This window comes from Strix uralensis, chromosome 17, assembly GCF_047716275.1.
Source record: "Strix uralensis isolate ZFMK-TIS-50842 chromosome 17, bStrUra1, whole genome shotgun sequence".
Lineage (NCBI taxonomy): Eukaryota > Metazoa > Chordata > Aves > Strigiformes > Strigidae > Strix > Strix uralensis.
Window position 1 is genome coordinate 581892 of NC_133988.1, and position 17088 is coordinate 598979.

At 44.3% G+C, this 17088-nt stretch overlaps 1 long non-coding RNA gene across 1 annotated transcript; it reads left to right on the top strand.

The window, feature by feature from the left end:
* Nucleotides 1–1524: 1524 nt before the first annotated feature.
* On the top strand, nt 1525–10316 carry LOC141951309 (uncharacterized). The gene is made up of 5 exons (XR_012631321.1): nt 1525–1730; nt 3460–3633; nt 8707–8876; nt 9412–9608; nt 10208–10316. It is a non-coding gene; the product is annotated as an uncharacterized LOC141951309 (long non-coding RNA).
* The last annotated feature ends 6772 nt before the right edge of the window (nt 10317–17088 follow it).

The following is a 17088-nucleotide window of genomic DNA, read 5'->3' on the forward strand; positions in this document are numbered from 1 at the left end:
ATGTGGCTTATGATGGTGATAATACTTGGCTTATCAGCAGGTAGGTGGCATTGCTAAGAACATGAAGGCCACCCTTTCTAAAGAAAAGATTAAACAAGGTCTCCAAATTAACTGTACAAAAAAGTACCTATGTCTAAACACAGTTCTGTGTTAAAAGTAAAAGGCAAGGTGTGTTATATCATATATTGTTTAAGCCGCCAAGAGTTGCTTCGAAGTAGAGGAACAACCAAATGAAGGTGTTAAAATTGTCTGATCAGAGTAATTAAGGGAAGAAGCAGATATCAAAGAAGATGTAAAGGGAAAGAAACAGGAAGAGCAACCGGAATGAGAAAGTTCAAAATTTTCATCTCAGAATGAAGATGAAGGAGTTCCACAGTAGTCCTGTATCAGGAAATTTTGTGTTAGTGCAGAGCAGGGGGAAATGCTTTAAAAGGGAATATGCTGCCAAGGCAGGTGGATCAACTGGCTGCAGAAACAGGGGCCTTCCCAGGTATCAAGCCATGCATTGGTCCTTTCTCCCTCCCACAGGGGACAAAAGAACAACTTCCAAAGGGCACAAGTAACCACGGGATTTCTCAGGGGCTTGAAAGAAAAAGAGTTTGTGAGGCGTGTGCATCCTGAGGCTGAAGAATCGCAGGGCATCACTCAGTGAGTGGACACTCCTCAGCGCACCCTTAGCAGGTCCAGGTGGTGGCTGTCAGGGCTTTGTTTCCAGCCCATGCTCTCTCTCAGGAAACAGCCCTGGACTGAAAAGCAGCCAGGTGAAGAGGTGAGTGGGATGAAACTATTTTATGTATAGACATGCAAAATGAATGGCTTCTGTAGTCATGTACTGGACAGAAAATTCAGTGATACGTCCTGAATACACTGTTTAGAAGTTCTCTCAGAAAATCCTTCATCTCTTCAATAAACCTCTTTTCTATGCCCAGATACACAGAGGAAAAAGATGGACAGACTTCCTCAATTTGAGCAGAGGATGATTTTCAAATCCAGGAGTGGCCATGGAGATTGGAAAAGGCAGTTTAGTGTGAGAATGAGGAAGAAGGCAGGGAAGGTGAACGTGGGAAAAGCGAGAACTTTTAGGAAGTTTAAGACATTTATTTCATTTTTTGGACCAAAAGAGTAAGTTTTAGTGCATGTGTGTTTGTGGATTATGCGCGTTATATTTGCTATATAGTATCCCCCTGGGAGGGGGGAAGGAGACAAATGCACGGCCTTTCCTACCTGCTGTGGAGCACCTGTCGTGTCCCTTTTGACACAGGTTATTTATATAGTAGGGACAAGGGTGTGATCAGATTCACTGGAGCTGCTGGCCATTGACTTGTGTGGACTCTTAAGATATTTAAGAGGTTTGCCTTCCCTGACAAGTGCTTGTTGTGTTGCTTATACCCGTGTTAAGTCTGGATTGCTTTTGTGTTGATGAGCCTTGCAGTGTGGTTCGTCTTAGTGCTGCGTGGTTTGATAAATGTGACCCAGAGGATTGTCTGCTGTCTGTGATGAGCTGTTACAATCGGCATCGTGATACTCAGCAGCTGAGCCTGTGGCTGGGGGCTACACCACATGGCATCTGAATGCTGCACTTAATTCAACTCCTGTTGGCTTGAATTTCCAAAGTTGGCAGGAGGGAAGATGTTTTCTATCCCTGTTTTCCCCTGGTGTGTCCTCTCTAGCAGAAAGCTCGAGGAGTGAATGATGAAGCTGAGCTCTCAGTAACTGGTCCTGGCACAGCTGTAAGTTCCTTTTTTTTTTCTCCTTTCTTTGCATTTATGTGCTAGGGACATCTTACCAATTTTTACTTCCAGAAAGCTGCTTTTTACCTTATTTTTACTATAATTACCATTACTTCTCTGAATGGGACTTTTGATCCTCAGCTTTAATAACCCAAAGCTAATTTCTGCTACTGATGATGAATAGTGATAGAAGGAGTTTTAACTTCATTACAGACAATACTTTGTTTTGGTCCTTGTTATCAGTCAAGACAGGAACTGTAATCTGTATCCTGGCATGTAGCCTGAAGCTAATAGATATCTTCTTAATATGTAAAATATTTTGGGACTTGGTACAGGTTTTTTTTCTAAAAGTGATTGTGATGGCACTCACAATTTATGATAAAAATTGTCAGGCTTTAATGCTGAGACAAAATGTGAACATAATAATCGGATTTTTCTAAAAATTGTCCACCTTGGGTGTTAAATCTCTTGGCTTTTAGTGATAACAGTCCTGCAGGATAGGGCAATTCATAATTCTGAGCTGTCATTTTGGGCTTCTGCTTCCTGTGGACTCCAAAAGGGTTGATTAAAATTCATATTTTTTTTTAAGATTTCCCTAAGAAAAATGGGGAGCATGCTTAGTTTAAGTAAAATGTTCAATGCTCAAGCAAAAATCTGATGCAAGAGAAGTTCTGGGTGTGTGCTGCAGACGTTTATCTTCTGCCATAAGTCCATAATTATAATTTAATTCAGCCTTGCATGTTTTGAAAATACAGAGTAAAACCTTTTGTTTCTTGTAGCAGTGTCACAGATGAAAGTATTGACAGGGTAATGGTTTAGTGAAAAATCTAGGTTTATTAATAGCTAACAGCAATTTATTATTACAAAATAATTCAGAAATACTGAAAGAAAGAAAAGCAACTTATTCACAGATTCTAAAATGACAAGATTCACACTAACTTACTTAAGGGTACCTTAATTTATATATATATGTGTGTGCATACACAAAGGGGACAAACACACGGCAACAGAGGTGTTTGGATTCAGTAGAATAAACACACAAGAGTTTCAATTGCAAAAGGAATTTTATGCTGTCTCAGGGAAACAATGTTGACAAAGACTGAATATTAAAGAACTCGAGCTACTTGTGGTGGGGCAATTCTTACCCCCCCGCCCCTCCTTGTTGTGCTGCTGGGTGCTCCGTGTGATTCCACCCACAGCCCCGAGCTCCACCCCAGTCTGTGGAGATAAGGACTGATAACGGTAAGGAGCCGGCTCCTGCCCTCCCTTGTTCCAGCCTTATCTCTCTGTGCTCTGAATTGATGCCTTTCTGTAGCATTGAAAATAAAAATGTCAGCCCCCCTGTTCCAGCCCCGCACAAAGCCACCAGTGGTGTGATTGCTCCTGTGGCACTTTGCTGGAGGCACCAATGGCATGTAGCATTGTGGGGGAGAGGTGACTGCACTCTGCGACAGGCCGGAGGAGCGGAGGGAGCTGTAACCCAGCGGGGACAGGGCTGGTGTTCAGAAGCTGTCTGGGCACAGTCCTGGGCAGGAGCTCGAGGGAGCCCTTCTTGAGCAGGGGGTTGGCCAAGATGATTTCCTGAGGTCCCTTCCAACCTCGACCATTCTGTGTTTCTGTGGCGTGCCAGAATCTTCCATGTGTACGGGGGCCTCTGAAAACAGAGGAGAGGGAGAGCTCAGGGAGCATTTCAGGAGAAAGTACCAGCTTCTCAGGATTTCTCTTGCAGACCAGGAATGCCTGTGCTGCAAAGTGACAGTGATGTGGCCGTGCAGCCCTCGCACCAGCTCATCCAAGCAGGCCGTCCGTGGCTCCATTCTTTGGTGCGAGCTGTTCCCAGGACTGCGCAGGCTTGGAGAAGTTCTGAAGCACCAACTGCTCGGGCATCTGCCATGGGGCACAGGTAGGACCAGGCTGGCGTTGAGCTCTGCCTCATAGGAAGGCTTTGCAGTTAAGAATGCACAACAAGAGTGAGACCCTTTGCACTCAGATCTGTGGGGTGGTTCCTGTTGCACTGTGGTGTCTCCCGAGCCCCAAGGACTCTGTAACACAATGGAACTGCAGCGATTTGGTGGTTTCTGTTACCACCTCCTTTTGCATTCCAGCGCACAGAGTACATGACCTGCTTTACTTTGTGCAGCAAAGTTTAAACAGTAATAGTGTGTGGTACATCTTCACTAATCAGCGGGACTGATGTTTGAGAGAGAGTCTGGCTCCTGTGATGACAGCGGAGAACCTGCTGTGCTGAGGTTCCCTGAGGTGATTCCCCTGTGAGATCCGTACGGGAGCGGGATGCATTGTGTGTTGTATGTGTGTGTGTCTGTATCTGTGTGTGTATTTGCAGGCTCTAGCTGTGGACAGCCCTTAACGCTACCAAGATTTTTCTGGTAGGAAGATGTTATGTTCACTGAAATCAACAGGAAAATGTTCTTGAACATCACTGAGATTTTAAAATTAACACTCGCAGCTTAAGATCTTATGCAGGTTTTCTAAGTTCTGTGGCATCAGTGAACAGGAAAAGGCTTCTTAGCTGTGTGTTTAGATGCCCACGGAGAGGTGAATGAGGAGATGAAATTAGCAAATATCCTTTTAGTCTTCATTAATTGTTATCCTGATTCTTCATGTTGTGTACAAGCTGATCCTGGTTTTAAGATGTGGCAGAGATAATGTAGCCCCTGTGGTACCATGAGGCACAGTTTTCTTAGTTGTAAAATTTGTGCATGGAGGAAAAAACCATGGCACAGCTAGCACCCAGGGCACAAATGGGGCCAACCTAGTGTGGTGCACGGCACTGCCTGCAGAGCATGGCTGGCTTGCTGCCTTTGGGGAGTTGAAGGATGGCACTGACTTTTTTTCCCAGTGTGCTTTTTCTTCAGCTACTTCAAGTGCAGTAATGATTATGTAGCATGTTTTTAATGCCCTTGTGGAGAAAAGCAGACATAATTGCATGGCCCAAAAGAGCTTAGCATGTACGTACTGATGAGTAATAATATCTCTTGGCTCAGAACTGATTTTTGGGGGGGGGGCATTGTCAAGAGGAAGAGGGCAATATGTGCTTCATGCCACACTCGAACACAGTGGCTTCTGAAATATGACATAGAAGGATCTGGTCCCTAGTTACCTCCCCTCTTTCTTGGGATAAAATTATGTACTTTAAATCCTTTTCTCTTGTACTCCAAAACTGGCCTAAATGAAGGAACTGAGGCAGAGGTCTTCCTATTCCTTCCTCATGCTTGGAGTCCCATGGAAGTGACTCTAACCAGATGGAGAAATAGCGGTTCCCCCTACACCTCTGCTGCCACACGTAGACAAATGTTCATGCCTGGACCTGTATAAAGAATTCTGACAACTTTGCAAAACAGGCTTGGGATGGTGATGGACTTTTCCCTCTGAGCAGTGAAGTATCACATGGATTCACTATAGATTCCTGGTGCTGTTCAGTCTTTCTTGTAGTGCAGGCGATAGTGTCTTCACAATTGCAGAATTTAAGAACTGTACTTTCTTCCTTTGCTTAGCTGATTAGAAAAATTGAAAAGCGGCCGATGGCTGCAGAAGGCAGACAGCCTGTCAGCCACCAGACGCTTACTCTATTATCGAGCTGTGGCTATGTAGCAAGGGATGAAGCATTCGAATGTACAGACAATGTTTTCTCACTAACAAGGTGCAGAAGAGATCTTAATTCTGTTTAGGCATTTGATTTTCTGTCTTGTCTTCCTGATGCAGTCTCCCAGAAAATGGATCCTGAGAAGAGATGCAAATGGCTCTGAACTCAGGTGTTGAGGCTGAGATGACGAATCTCATTTACTGATGTTATTTCAAGTCCAGTCCTGATGCATTTGGCTATTTCAGTTCATGTTTTCATACTAGTGGAGCTGTGGGATTCTGAGTGCCCTGAAAGGGCTTTTCACTTACAAGAATGTCCGGGAACTTGCATGTCACTTTGAAGGCCAGCTTGCTTGATGTCAGTGAGCATTGCCATTTGCAATTGCCTGCTGAGCCAAGGATACATCTTTATTACTTACTCTAGTAGAGGCACTAGGAGAAGCCCTGATTGCTTTCCAACGGCTTTTACTTGGATTTCTCTAAATGATTTCTTTTGAGCCTGCTTTTGATATAGCTGTGTTAAAAGGGCTGAGACCCATCCCACCTCCCTGAGGCATTTCAGTTGGGACTAGAGCTGCCCCAGATACAGTGCGCTCCTGTGTTAATGCCAGAGGGCTGAACTGAGAAATGGAGACTCTGTTACACTGGGCAATGTCAGAGGAATGGTTTCACTAGGAGAAGGAACTTGTTACCTAGGTAAATGCAGCAATATTATTTAGCTGCTTAAGCTTTCCTGATCTTGGACAGCTTGCATGCATTTAGCACAGCTCCGCTGCCTCTGCCTGCTTGTCAGAACAGCTTGGAAAGCTGCCCTAGCAACATTTTGTACCTATGGCAGACATGTAATCCACTTGTACAGACTGGGTGAACGCTGAGTATATTGTTCTTCAATCAAAGAAAGCTTAACAGAATTTTGGATGAAGCTACGGCAGTGGTGGGGTATATGCACGTATCAGCTGATCTAATTAGTGCTAATATTTTGTCAGACATGTCAAAGTCACTTTCCTTCTCAAAGCATTACTAAAAAATAGAAATCCACTTCTGTTGCATTCATTTCGTTTGCTGGATTTGCATCATCTGTAAGCTAAATCTGATGCCTCAGCTGTGCCATTTTAATCTTTGAGGAAAAGCACTGTTCAGCCGTGTGCACACCAAAGCAAGAGGGACATCCATTTGGAACTGATACAGCTGAGGCACTGCTGAAGAATTCTGTATTAATGCTTAGCCTGTCTTAGCCACAGCGTGTCTGGAGGCTGTAAAGCAATGGCCTAGTCGGTCAAGCAGTGGTCTGTTTGAAAATAATGTCCTAAAAGCAGGTACTGCTAAAAAGCAGTTCTGTAACGTTCCAGAATCAGACAGTTGAAGGAGGGACACAAGCTGAATAGGGAGCTCTTCTCCCTCGACCCCTGCTGATGTGATTGTTCAGACTGATCTGTGAGTGAGAGAGACTGTATTGAGAACAAGGTGGAGCTGCTGTTAGACAAAATTCAACTTCCATTGCAGCAAAAATAGCACAGTTGGAATTGAACTTTCCTACCAGCAAAAACCATATTGATCATTGTCTTGAATATAATTGTAAATACCTTGAAGCAGCTGTGAAGGCTCAGTGAAGCAATGGGTACTTGTTTTGCTCTAATGGGAAAATGCAGAAAGTGATATTTGATGTCCCTTGAGACTTAAAATGCAACATGAAACTGCAAATAAAGTAATTCCCTCGGAATAGTTACAGTACAGGATTGTCTTTAATTTACAATTAGCAAAAGTGTTCTTTAGTAAAGGCAGTTTTCTGGAGCAGTCTGGTATTCAGTTGAGTTTGCCAGTGTATCCCTACCGTGTGGTGTTACCAAGGTAAAAGCCAGCACTGCAGTGCTGTGCTAGGGCCCCTGCACAAGGCACAGTCACTTGTTTGAACGCTGCTAAAATGAACACAGCTTAGGGAGGCGTGTAAAGCGATGGCCACGCTGGGGCCACAACTGCATCGGTTGTAAATGCCTGGAGCTGGGCTGCCTTGTGATTGTGTTTTGATGACTGTCGTGTGAGTAAGTGATGAAAAGAGTGGTGGACCAGATAGGTTAAGTTTTCAGTCAGTACTTTCACATGAAGGGGCGTTCCCAAAGCTTTCTTCCTGCAGGAGGAGTTGGGTTGGAATGACCTACTCCTCTCTGAATTTCCTGTCCTTTGTATTTATCATACTCAAATATAATTTGCCAAACAGTAACCCGAGGTCTCGGTATCGGTGTGATACTGTGCTCCAGACTGTTTAAACTTCACTTTTCCATTTTTAGCTGCCCATCTCTTCTCTCTACGGTTCTTTACAACTGATGCCAAGTGACGCCCTATGAGCCATTAGGCAATTTTGAAATAGAAATTTATTGTTGGGATTGATAAGGGACTGTTCTTGCTGCTTTGAATTTTTTTCGACTTCTGATAATGTCAAGAATCAATTCAGCTTGGAACCTGGAAATAGCTTGTATGACTGTGGGTAACCTGTTTTAGCTGGCTTTTTGCTTCTGCTTTCTATCTTGTCCCTTTGGGGCAGCTGATGATGGGAACCACAACTGGAAACTGGGAATCACAATAATATCCATCATCCAGTGACATTCATCTTGCAGAAAGTACCAGGAAGAGTAATGTCAGAAATAAATTCCGTTCCATTTCACCTTAAGGACAGCTGGAAGCTTCATTATGATTTAAAATGACATCTTTTTTTACTGGAATCTTTTTGCACTCTGTTCTTTTGTAGTCAGTGGTGGTTTCTTTTGATACAGTCAGTAGTGGTTTCTTCTGATAGTATCGTACCTTATTCTCTGGGATGGGAATGCATTAGGGGATGTGGTATCCCATGGCCGTCAGCTCCAGGTAATAGGCACACTAACTTCGGAAGTCCTTGTTAATTAACAGAGTCTTGCTGCGGAAGCTGAGGAAAGCTGTTCCTGTGGATTGTACTGCAGTGCACAGCAGGCCTCTTGCTGGCCCTTACTGCAGTGTGCTGGTGACAGCTGCTGCTGGAGTTGCTTTTCCAAGTTTAGCTTCATGTTCGGGAATGTCATGCATGTGCGTGACATTAAAGCAGCCTGTAGGAGTGACTGCTGAAGGCTACATGCATCACACCGTTATTCACACTAGAGGTGAGACCTCATGTGAAAGCTGTTTCGGTCAGAGTTAGCCAGGTGAGAGCTGGTGGACTTTTTAACCCTTGCTGGCAGTTTTTGGGCAGAACTGGGAGTTAACAGTGCATGGGGCATGGAAAAATTATAAACCAAGTCTCTGCTATGAACTTGGTAATATCAGTTGTGCTGGTGTTGTAGGAGTTACTAGGAGACTATGAAAACACTCAAATGCCTGCACTACGCTGTTGTTCCTTTGCTTGCAGCATCAGCTTGTCTTGCTCAGCTGCCGTTCACCAACTTCAGCTGCTGAATTCCACTACACCTCGAGCTAAGTGCTTGGCTGCCTGTTTTATTTTTCTTGTGTTTGGGTCAACTATAGAAGAGATGTCTGAAGACATGACATATGCAGGAAAGAGCGGCACAGATGAATGATGTAAGTTGCATATAAAATCTGAGAGCTGAACCTTTAGCAGGTCACATCATCACAGGGTGCTCGAGGTCCGCTGCAGCCATTTGTATGGCCGTTAGGAAATACCATGGAGTGGGTCTAGAACGTTGGAGACTTGGTGTGATTTGCCTCAAGGTTGCATTTTCTAGTATCTTTTCCTTTCCTGCACCTTCCTGACATAATGCATTGTGCCAGGGCTGCAGTGTCTGCTTTGTAGTGCTGCTCTTAGGAGTGCACTGAATTGCTTTTAATTTGTGTCCTGATGAAAGGTGCCAGACAGGTAGTTCTGGAAGGAGAAGTTACTTTTTAAGTAGGGGAAATTCCCTGTCTATCCCAAAGGCACCCTAGACAGAGAGCTACCCCCAAGTTGTTCTACACGTGTCCTCATTTTCTTGCTTTCTTTCCTGCCTTTCCTTTGTCTGCAGTTGCTTGGGTCTTGTACACTGAACTGACACTCATGAGGTTCTGGGTTTTGTGTGTATAAATTTTTCTTAATACCTGTTCCTCTTTTCCACAATAGTCGTTGTCTCTCTGTCTGCCTCTTTACGGTGGAGTTTCATGTTGCCAAGGCACGTGGCCTATTTGACTACTCTGCACTGGAGACTTCATCCAGCCTCACAGTGTGCTGGACACTGGAGACCAGCGGTGGATTTATATGCCTGACGGTGTGACCTCTCTGCTCCTGCCAGGCTGATGCTCAGCTCTGTCTGGTGAGAGGTAGGTGCCATCTGCTGCAGCTGCTTAAGTGGGGTTTGGAAGTGATGGGGAAGACTTCTGACACGTACTGGATTGTCTCCAGTTAATGCTAGTGTCTTTGGGAATACTTGTCTTCTGGGATCTGGCCTAGGATTCCAAAGCTCACTCTGCACAGCATGCTAGAGAGACAGCAGATGGTGATGCCTTCTGTGCCATTCTAATCTGCTGTGAGCTTGGGCCAGTCACCTAGAAGGGATGGGCTCTGGGATGGTTTGCCTGGTGTCTGTGGCAATCTACCCACAGTTGCCCTTCTATTGCTGTGGAGAAAGTCTCATTGAAGAGATTACATGGATTTCACAATGGGTGCTACCTGATACAGTGTTACTGGCCTAAGAGGGAGAGGGTTTAGACTGCTTTGAAACGAGCAGGCTTTGAAGGCAAACCATCTGTGTGTCTGCATAGCTCTAACCTTCCCAACTGCAGCTTAGTTTCTAGTATATACACGAGCTTTCAAAAGCATCTTTGATTAATACATTAAACATCCTGGGGACCTGTCCAAATTCAAACTATTTAATGGCAACTGTCATCACAGGGCTTCTTCCTCCTTTTTTTCCTTCCAGTTTACCCCTCAACTTTCCCCTGGGGCATAAAGCAGAGCTGGCAAGCTTTGGAGAGGCTGGAACAGTGGCAGGTTCTCCTTGCAGCACAACCTGCTGCTGTTGGCATGAAACCTGGAAGTAGACGTCGCTCTGATATGGCTGCAGGATCACGTTACTGCTTGGGTTCATTTGTAGTGTATCAGCCCTTGGCTGCTTATCAGCTTCATGCTTTAAAATGTTGGAGACACAGAGGGAAGGAAGAACAAATACTGCAAAGTGTGTTGCAATAACTGTGTAAAGAACAGCTGGTCACACACAGGAAATAAAACAAGTTGTCTGATCCAGTTAAGCCTCTGGTTGGTTGCCACATCTGCAGTGACTTATAGTGCTAAGGGACATGATTAGGTGTTTAGAAATACTCACTTGAAAGTCACTAGAGCAGAAGATAAAAGGATTTTGCTAGAATTGCACAGATTCATGCACCTTGTCCCTCTAGATTCTTTTTAGCTGCCCAGGCTCAGGAGTAATGCCTTGTAAGGATGCAAAGCAGCATTGCCCAGAGGCCGCCTCTGTGACTACCCGGAGGTTTAGTTCTGCTTGCTGCAATTGTGCGGGCAGGTTGGGGAGTTGCTGCGTGATGCCTCGGTCTGCGTTATCCCCACAGTGGGTGGTACAGGCTGGTTTGTGCCAAAGAACAGCCATGAGTCCAGGCCTAGGAACAGGGTTCCACTTAGCAGTGAAGCCAAGTGGGTACATTTGAATGTCTGTCTGAAACAAGCAGGCTTACAGGTTTGTATGCACATATTAGTGGGTTTCCTCCTTCCATTGAACTCTTTGAACGATTGGGTGGCGGAAAGGAAAAGTGGAGAAGGCACTGCACCTTGGATGGGAGGGGAAAAAAAATCCAAGGCATCCTTGTTTTCTGATGCTCAATCAGTATAAATCATGATCTGCCAATGCTCTGGCCTATGTACATTAGTTTCGATCTCAACTCACCTCCAAGGTTAAGCACGAAGATGAACACACGGAAAAGATAGATAGCATGCTGAGTAACAAACATGCTTCTGGTAGGGGTATTCAGATCATGCTATCGGACAAAATGTTATTGTCAGTGTTTCTCAGCATATGAATGCTGCTCAGTATAAAGAGCAGCTCGTACTGTTACTGGTGTTGTGATACGGGAACCACTGGTGCAAGTTCTGGTAAACAGCAGCAGAATTGGTGTTAAAGACTAAGGCAAGGAACGAGACTTTGGTTAGGCGTGCAAGATACAGATACTGTAAAACTACATGCTTTTTGTGATTGCCTGTGTCTTCTGACTCAGAAATAGGAAGCTGGATAGTAGCAGTGAAAGAGTTCTGCAGTGGATCTCTCTTGTGGGGTCAATAGGCTGTAAGGTCTGTGTTCCACTGCTTGGCAAGGCAGCGACACGGAATGCTGAGAAAGCAGGAGGGAGCTGAGCACTGCAGAGCTGAGCTTCAGGGACTTCTCTGCTGGCATACAAGGCGTAGGGCTGGCAGGTTTGTCTGGGTGGTAACAGGAAGGTTGGGATCCGAGAGCAGCAGTGGCTGTGCTGGCTGTTAGATGGCATTTGCCTCTGTTACAGCAGTATCCCAGGTTTGAAGGGATGGATGCCTTCCTGACAGACCTTGTTCTCCCTGCTTTAACAGGGCTGCATCAAAAGCGAGTTGCCTGCATCTTTCTGGCTATAAAAGATATTGGGGCTGCTGTTTGTACCTACTCAAAGTTTATCTTGTGCTTTTAGTCTCATCACATTAGTAAGTTGTTAGAGCAAGGCACAGAAGAAAAGAGGGGGAGGGGGAGGACTGTGGAAAGAGAAGTAAGTAGGAAACAGCCAGACTTCCATTTCAGCTCTTTAGCTAAAAGTTTTGTGGGCCTGGTAGTTTGGAATGAGCTTCTGATCCATGTGGAGCAGTAGCTGTGTGAGTCGTAGTGCCAGAGGGCTGAGCAGTGCTTCCTGCTGCTGAGGCCTGGACAAACAGACCGTTGGAACTCCTGCCAGCCAGTGGCTTGGAGCGCTTTGTGCTTGCTGCAGGACCTCAGCCAGGTCAGAGCTCACCTGTGCTTTAAGTGGGGACACTGGGAAACTGAATACTATCATGTTGTTTTTCTGTGTTGGGATGTCTAAAACAAATTCAGATCTGGGGGGAAAAAAGTCTCCATGGGCTACTTGAAACATCATCCTCTCTTTTTGGATAAAGCATTTTCACCTGAAAGCATTCACCTTTTCAGTGAAACCCTGTCCCACCAGCCATGGGAACATGACATTTCTGCAGTGACTTAGCTCTCACCGCTGTGCTGATCTCTTGCCAAGCAAATCACCTGCAAGTGGAATTGCCTGGGGTTGGCATCTACCAGGTACAGAGAGAAGGTTTTTCTGTGCTGGCTTTTTTTCTGTTTGACTTTGGGCAAGTGTTAATACTTACTTTTGTGCTTTTTGTAGAGCATACAAACTTATCCCTAGCATTAAAGTATTTCTTGAAGGTCCATATTCAATAATACTTAAGTTTGTATGTTCTACACAAAGCACAAAAGTATCCCTAGAATTTAAAGCATTTCTTGAAGGTCCGTACTCAGTGTTTATGGTGAAATAATCTTTTGGCTACCCTGTTTGACAGGGAAAAGTATAAACATTCTTTAGGATGCCTGCTGTCATCAAACACTCAGCACGCTTCTAACAAGTTATTCAAGTACATCTTTTCCTAAGAAGTTTTAAGAACAGAAGATGCATTAAGAAAATAAAGGAGGTAAAGAGGTAAGGGATTAGTTTATCAAGGAGACTTGGGAGAGAGGTGTTGCTATTAATTGTCATTATTGCTTGTATTGCTGAAGCAAACTCAGAAATCGAATGAGTCCTGTGTGTTAAACTCTCTTTGATGATGAGGCTTGTTTTATTTGCTGTGTTCAAAAAGAAGTTCTGAAGGAATTAAAGCCTAGGAAAATGCTGATGTCTGTCAGGTGTAAATCCTGTTCTTAGGGCTGTTTGCTTGCTGTGTAAGAGTTGTGTGGTTTGAGTCATGCTGCAGGCAAGCATGCTAGAAAGCTAGGTATTTATAGATAATTTGCCAACATGCAAAGTGTCTCCTGTTCAGTCTGTTGTGTGACCATGAAGATCAGGATGAGAGGGCCTGTGGAGTTTCCTAGTGCAAGGATGGGAAGAAGAGAAATCTGCAGATGACAGTGGTGCAGGAAGTGCTAATGGAGAACTCAGTTCAGCAAAGTCCTCCCCAAAGTAGGCAGGACATGTGCCAAGAAGGGAGGGAATAGGGGTAGAAAGTGACTCTACCTAGAAGGTCATTACAGGAGCAGGTGAAGATAATAGTTGTGTACTGAAGAGTTTTGAAGAGAGGAATCTAAGAAGATTCACTTCACTTTCAGCAGTGAAACGAGTTCTTCATGCACTATAAAACTGGAAAGGCTGTAACCTAGTCTGTAGAGTGTGTGGGCCAAAAGATACCTGGAAATTAATTTGTTTTTACAGTAGCATTTTTAGTCTAGAAAGCCCTCTAATCTTCGTCATATCTTTTGCCTGTGATGGGAGTTCACGTTATTTGACTTGTTTGCAAGTTTATTATACCTTAGTCCTATGCTTCCTTGGGATTTTTTGGTGTTTGGAAACTGTAGGCCCAGACCTGATTTCTGTGGAACCCCTGCTACGGAATTAAATGCATCTAGTGATTCTTTACTGTTTGTAATTGTGTTCTGAGAACGCTCTCTTAGCTAGTGTTTAAGACACTGCGTGGGATGCAGGTTGTAGCTTAAGGCACGTAAACTTAAGTGTTCATGTGTAGGCATGTAAGCTACAGCCCAGCATCTTGGCTCTGTTTATAGTCAGTGGAGATCTGTAACGGACAATGGAGCTTATTCCTAAGTATAGAAGCGGAGACAAGGTAGCCTGGAAGCTGAATCCCACCCTTACTGCACATTTTATGTTCTAATTTAATCAAACATTTTGTCATACCAAATCATATGCCTTCCTGGGGTAGGAAGGGCTGTTGAAGAAAGGAGGGAACAGTAAAAATGTGGAAAGTCGTAGCTTTATAAGAAGTGGGAAAAGGTGTGTCAGACGGGAGAAGGAACAGTCCTCTATGTATGACTGAAATTAAGGGGAAAGTGCTGAGATGTATAGAAGAGAAGTCAGGGTTAGAAAAAGGGGCTTGAGGGATACACACAGGAGAAACAAACCATAAGAGCCTCAGGGTTGAAGGTGAAGGTACCTTTTGGGGGCAGGTAAGTACTACAATAGCTCTTGATAGCTGTCTTGCAAGTAATCAATTACATTGGGGGTAGAAGCATGGGAGAGCAGAGCAAGAGAAGAGAGGAGACTGCTGGTTATGGGTCTAGGGCTGGTTTAGGGGTTTGGAATAGTAATGAGGAAGCTCTGAAGGAGGGGGAATGAACTGCAGCAAGTCATCTGTCATCACACGGTGTGGTTGTGATAAGGGTGGCTTTGTGGTGGGAACACGGAAGTGACAGTCAAGAAGATAACCTGAATTCAATTGCCATCACTGCTTCACATTTACACGGTGACTTAGCTCTCAGCACTGTGCTGCTGCTGTCTCCATGGATAAAAGCAAGCTGACAGGATATTATTTGCTTCTTTGGCAAGAGTGTGATAACTTAGACCAAGTTGCTTGGACTGCTGTTTCTAGTTGTTACCTATCATTTTGAAGCAGTGATAGAGAATTTGTTAAGTGGCTCAGAACTCCCAAATTAAATTTTAGTCTCAAAACCAAGCCTTGATGGACCTTCACAGCCTCACTGGTTTAACTGGCTTCTTGACTGACCAGACATGGCTCTTTTCAATGGGCTTGGAAGCTTTCACACAGAGTTCTGGCACTGACAACTGACACTGGCTTTGAAACTGCTAATTCAGTTGAGGCAACTTGAGAGTGTGGCCTTGGAAACGCAAGATGGCTGTGTGCAGGAAGGCAGTGAGAAGGGTGGCAGTGTCTTACGCATATACGCTTTCTTGAAGTCACACTTCCAGATACACAACGCTATCAGGCCAATCAAATCGAACGTAGCCTTTTGTCTTCCCACCTTCATGCCTGTAAAAGCAGTATCCTTCCATCCCTTCATGACCTGCAGGGTTTGCATTGTTTGTCTGGGCAGTGTTCTTACAGAGCAAACGTGAGGATTCAAGTTCAGGCCTAAATATGTTATTAGCCCTTTATTATAATGCACCACTGTTCTACCCCAGCCTGGAAACCCAGGTTTTAGTCTCTTACTAATGGGCACCCGGTGGTCTGTTGGCTTCTCAGTGGTTTGTTAAAATGAGCAAGCAAATGCTGCCCATCCCACCTGAATGTCACTGTTCACAGGTTTCTTGACTCTCCAAAAGATTTTAAAGGGAGCCCAGAAGTTTAAAAGAGGTTGAAGAAAACCACTTGGTTAAAAAGAGGAGAGGAAGTTTTGGTTCCGTGTTGTGGTCAAGTATCAGAGACACTCAGAGGGCTTGCTTATTTGACACAGCTTGCCCTGTTCTGAAGAGAGTAGGGCTTCATCCTGGGCAGACAGAGTCCCTAAGGAATGTCTGTGTCGCACTGAACTCATAGGCAGCTGCTATCCAGAAATGTCCGTGCTTGCTTGATCCCGAGTGGGTAACTAAAATTCCAAATGTCAGGTCAGAGAAAGAGCATCAGGAGTCAACCTGGTCACAGCACTGCTTATGTTCATTAGAAAATGGTTTCCTTTGGGGCATTGCTTGCAGATGTGGTTTCTTTACACACTTACCCAGAGAGGTGTTTTTCAACAGCTTTTCAGTACAAAGGGTAGAATGCAGCTCCTTCCCAGCTGTGCAATACTCCTCTGTAATACTCACTGCATATGCACCCTTCAGACAAGCTGCAGTGCTGTGCATGGTTTGAAATACCATTTATATGCTCGACTGTCTAGGAGGGAAGGGAAGAAGCGTGGTCCCTTTCAGTCTATAATCCTACTTGCAAATAAGAGGGTTAAATCTCACCAGGTCTTTGGCTCCACCTGTGGCTTTCTCTCCTTCTCCATCAGTCTCACAGCAAGCAGCACTGAAATCCCAGTCACAGATTGCTTTTCCTCAACCGCGGGGCCAAGGGCACTGTCCAGATTAGATACAGACAATAACAGTGAATGGGCCTCAGGGCAAGTTTCAGTTCTTTCAATTTTGCCTATGACTTTTCAGTGTGTTCTCAACTTTACCTCTTGTGATTGTATGGCTTGCAAAGGGTGTTGAGCAGACATTCTCATTGTAGCAATTTCATGTCAAGCATTTGTCTCTTGAGCTGAGAATGTCAGGTTCAGGAAGTGCTTTGGTAACATTTTCCTGAGTGATTTTATAGCGAGATATATTTGGATGGTTTTATCTCTCTATTTTTGTTTCTAGTAGACAGCAAGAGACACTCTCTCAGTTTTCAGCTTTATGCCAGAGCAAGATCAGTTATGGGCACTGAGTCAGTCGTAGCTCAAAAAAACCTCTCAGGCTGTATAGATAACTAGAATGAAACCCAGAAATAGTTTTCTAGGAAAAAACTGTCACAGCTGCTTCTGTGAAACTTAATACATAGAAATGAAGACTGAGGATTCCATGTTTTGATTACTTGACTGCAGCACTATCAAATGGATGAGACAGAGCAAACCAGATATAAGAAATTAAGAATGCAGGCAAAAGTTATATTACCTTCAGCTAAATGTTGTGTGCATTGAAATGACAGCCTGCCTCTTGATTAATTTTTTTTAACTATCCTTAGGTCATATAACCTTTAAAGAAAGTAAGTTTTAAAAGCTCTTTCAGTGAGCACTCTTCATTCTCTTCTAGATGAACGAAAGCTTCCAATCTAGTTTAGTAATTCTCAGAAATAGAAAAATGGGAAAAAATCGTAGGATGCTTTGGCTCAGCTTCT